At 34.7% G+C, this 4880-nt stretch overlaps 1 pseudogene; it reads right to left on the bottom strand.

Annotated features, from left to right (window-relative positions):
* Window positions 1–210: 210 nt before the first annotated feature.
* LOC111139784 lies at window positions 211–2120 on the bottom strand (annotated as a pseudogene).
* Between the last annotated feature and the right edge of the window lie 2760 nt (window positions 2121–4880).

The raw sequence follows: 4880 nt of genomic DNA, 5'->3' as shown, positions 1-4880 counted from the left end.
AATTTCTTTACTTATCAGATGGAATAATTCAGTATCTATGTTCACCATCACAGACTTTAGTCCCATTCAATGATATGGCACATCATGCAAAATTACTAGTCACAAACAAAAATGTCTCAAATATAGTAAAAATGTACATATAATAAAGGTAATTTCACAATGCCAAATAAGAAATGTTATTTATGTTGGCTGTACTTCAGAAATTTAGGGTCAGTAGGCTTCATCATGGGGTACCTGGGTTAAAATGTCTATTTTTTTTTTTTTTTTGCTCTAGTTCCAAGTTGAGTAGTGTATGACTCTACATTATAATTTACTTTTTCAGTCATCTCTAGGAGAGTCTTTTCATCTTCTAAACATTGAACAGACTCCTAGAACACTGTCCTTCTGTGATCTTCTACGCTTTGTTCTTCCATTTCTACCATTTGTGAGATAGCTTCAGGGAAAATAAGCAATTGTGGAGAACCCTCTTCACTTTGTTCACAAGGAAGTTTCACATCATCCCTCTGAAGGGAATGCCTATACCCTACTCTGCCTCTAACTCCTCAGTCTGATTTGGTGGATGGTGCATTATTGGATGAACATCCCAGCAGCAGTTGGATCCACAAATTCTTTCACACTATTTGCATATTTTAATGTATCAGGAGTATTTCCATAGGATGCTATCCCTGGAGAGTTTGTAGCTATCATGGAGGCGTCAGAGTCTTCACCTATGAACGAACCTCTTAAGACCTAAGTAAGTTTACTTGGAAGGAATAGGAGGTTTGTTTCTACCTAAGATTCTAATGCACTCCTTCAGAACTAAAAGGCTTTTTACTAATTTCAGCACCTTCAAACCTTGTTTGCCTGTCAGCACTGGAAGTAACAGTCTCTTTCATTTCCAGGAAAATTGATGAGAGACAATTTAGTATATAGTTTTCCTTTCCTTCTAGGAATAATCTGAAACACTGCTTGGCTCCAAGATGAACATGCATTGGCAGATGTTTGACCACATGTTCTACAAGTGTTGCCAGTATCAATAAAGCTTCCGTACATCTTCAACACATTTGACCTCCTGTTTCTGTAATACCACCACTTGAATGTTGTTTTCAATCTTCAAGCACTCTCAATTTTGCTGTCCTGTTCAGCTAGTGAAACACATTTCCACTGTAAATCCCCCCTGCAAAATAAATAAATAAATAAAAGTTGCATATACTTGAAGTTCAAATTTCTTATAGTTTGGCTTCTTTGGCATTAAAAAAACATCTCCAGCTGCTAATGCATGAATTCCTTTGAACAATCTTTTTTTTTTTTTTTCCTTTGAACTATCCTGGTTCTTTCTTGAGATGTCCCACTGTTTGAGTTTTTCCACTTTCAGCAAAGTACGTGGCCATTCTCCTTTCAAATATAGTTTCCACTAGTGGTCTAACCGTAATTTTGTAAGCTATTTCATTAGGAGCTGAGTCATCAAAGGCAGAATCAAAACCTAATGTTTGGCTTTTAAGTACCTTCTTGAGACAAAACTAAAAATGGGCCATCAATAATTTTATTAGGGATTATGATTACCCCAAGTTTCTTCTCTGCTGAAAGGTCATTTTTTTTACACAAACTCACATCCTATGTTCACCAATAGGATCTGCTATGGTCAATGGTCTACAATCCCTTTAAAGTCTCTGATCATACACAGAATTTCGTAATTTGTGTTTGTAGCATCAAAATCCTGGGCTCTTAAGTTTTTTCTGTTGTCTTTTTTTCTTGTTGTGATTTTTTTTTTGTCTTTTGTTTTTCATAATTTTTCTACTTTTTCACACAGAATTTCTATGTGCATTCTGTTGTGCAGAGGAAGACTATTCAGGAAGCTGACTAGGTCACATGCAGAGCCAACCAGTTTGTTATCTATTGGAGGAAGGTCATTCTAAACAGAAGGCACAGTCTGACAATTCTTTACAGTTTTGTTTACTTTGGCTGAGGATGCTAGATGTACAGGTGTTTCTGGACTGGATTCAATTTCTTCATCAGGGACAGTCATAGCTGAGTGAAAAGAAGCTCTCTGGATCAATATCTTTGTCCTTTGTATCTCCATTTTCTATACATTCGATAGTAATACTTTCACTATTTTCATTTAAAAATGTTACCATTGCTTGATATATTTGGGTTCGCTAATCAGGGGCCTTGAATTTGTTCTCATTTCCTCTCTCTCTCCATGTGTTTTGTCCTTTACAGTAAAATTCACTTCCAAGCCTGGCTGGGTGTCAGTCTACACCCTAAGCCAAGTGACATTAAATATTTTCCCAAAAGGAATCATTGCTCCGCTAGATGGTTAGATTTCCACATATATCCTGAACTACATGTTGCTAAAGTTGGCCATAACTGTTTACCTCATCTAGGGTGTATATGTCGGGTAGGAGTGGGGAAGTTGTGACAGTGTGACTGTGAGTAAGGTCCTCAAGGCATGGAGTGATGCCAGGGCTGGGCACTAGGAGAGTGGGAGGGACCAAGCTCAATTCCTGAGAGCCAACCCTGGGGACAGAAATTTTTTGTTTTACATAAGTAAATTTAGAAATCTTCTCATAAAGTTAATGAGATACATAAGTGGCCATAGAGAGAAAATTATCCCAAGCAATACCCACAAATACAACCAGAGGACATGTGGGCAAATTCTTCCCCAGAAGATAAGGTTCTTTTTAATAAAATAAAATCTTCATTTTTTATCTTGGTAAATTATCAAGTTAAAAAATTTGAATTTAATCCAGTGTAAAAAGAGTCAATATCATAAATCTTATCATAAAACAATAAGTGAAACTGTTGAGTTGAAAGATTACATTCTCAATCTTCAAAATTCACTAAATCCTAAAATTTTCTTATTTTATATTCAATCCTCAAGCTGCCCATCACAAATCTGTATATGCTGTAAAGATAGGAAATCAAAAAGTATGAAAGTATACATTCCCCCAATTCAAGATGATTGCATTAATATTAAAAATATTATTATTAATTATATGCATTTGGGCATTTTGTTGATTTGAGATTAGCGATTTAAAATGTAACATTTAGAAACAATATTTCAATTTCTTACAAAGTAAATTGTTAAATTTTAGGCTCTATTTTTGACATTCTTGCCCTTCATTCATCCTTGCCCCACCAAGAGAAGAAACAAAGAAACAGGAAAATAAACATACTGGGAATAAAATCCGGTATAAACTACTTAGTCTGAACAAGATTTCACCACTTACTAGCAACTTGATTTGGGCAGGTTACTTAATTTCTGTGACTATGAGGTTTCTGAGTGGCTCAATTGGTTAAGCATATGCCTTTGGCTCTGGTCATGACTCAGGGTCCTGGGATCAAGCCCCACATCAGGTTCCCTGCTCAGTGAGGAGTCTACTTCTCCCTCTTCTCCCACCTCTGTTCATGCTTTCTCTCTCTCTCTCTCAAATAAATAAGTAAAATCCTTAAAAACAATTTTTGTGACTGTATTTTATTTTGTTTGACTTGAGAAGTTGATAATTGATATTATTATACCTTCAGAGTATACTTTAAGATGGCTAAAAGTAATGATGTAAAATAAACGAAATAATGGATACATTTGGTACTCATTCAATATTTATCATTAATAAAGTTATTTTTAACTGTTATTGTATTATACTGGTTATTTTCTGTACTCATTCATTACAACTATGATGATAATCATAAGTCAAATATTAGAGCCCGGATAACAATACAAATGAAGCAAAATGAATAATATGGCTCAAAAGTACATTATTCCTTATAGAACTATAGTATGTACAGTATAGGTCTCTTTCTTGCCCAACTGGTGCCAAAAATGTGAATTTTCAATAAACATAGGGATTTTACAATTAATGGTTTATATTAGTAATGTAAAAACCAAAGATCCTTTTAAGTTAAGCTCAAAGTTGTTTGGACAATGTATTATGACTTGTACTAACACCTCAATCTTTGACTGCTTTTCTCTGGACATTATTAAAGACTTCTTCCCTGGTCTAAAACTCTTCTTCTCACAATATATATCAAATCTTAAGGAAATGTAAAAAGTGGTAACAAAATTTAGAAATGTTCAAAAGAATAGATGTTGAAAAAAATTCTTTCAGGTGTAGACCTAGACATCGTGAACAATGAAATAAGATCGATTTCATTTTTGATCTAATCAGATCATGTTATTTTATATCCAAACACATTACTTGTGAAGGGTCTTCAAGTAAAGGGCAATAGGGTTATATGGTCACAATTAATGAAAAGACAAACTCTGAATGAAGAAATAGAGACTATAAAAATCAAGCCACAGGAAATTATAAAACAGAACAAAACATATTGACATAAAATGCATTGGATGATGGGGGTGCCTGGGTGTCTCAGTCAGTTAAGCATCTGCTTTTGGCTCCGGTTGTGATCCCAGGGTCCTAGGATCTAGCCTTTAGTCCATCAGACTCCCTGCTCAGTGGGGCGTCTGCTTCTCCCTCTGGCCCTCCCCCTGCTCATGCTTTCTCTCTCTCTCTCTCTCACTCTCACTCTTGCTCTCTCTCAAATAAATAAATAAAATTTTAAAAATAAAAACAACAACAACAACAACAACAACAAAAACCTCACTGGATGAGAAAACAATACTAATGACTAAGGAAAAGTGTCCCTGAAGTTGAGGATAGGTAAACAGAAATTGTGTAATATGGATAATATAAATGTATATATGGTGAAAATGTTTACATATATAAGATACAAATATATATAATGTATAAAATATATTTGTGCCTATACATGTCATCAATCCATAGAACAATATCATATTACCCAAATACATGTAATTGAAATTATTAGAGTTCTCCAGAGACACAGAACGAGCAGGATGTCTATACATAGTGAGAGAGATGGAGAGAAAGATTTATTATAAG

Source organism: Enhydra lutris, unplaced genomic scaffold (assembly GCF_002288905.1).
Source record: "Enhydra lutris kenyoni isolate GAN:26980312 unplaced genomic scaffold, ASM228890v2 scaffoldscaffold4, whole genome shotgun sequence".
Taxonomy (NCBI): domain Eukaryota; kingdom Metazoa; phylum Chordata; class Mammalia; order Carnivora; family Mustelidae; genus Enhydra; species Enhydra lutris.
This window is presented reverse-complemented; position numbering and strand designations above follow the sequence as displayed.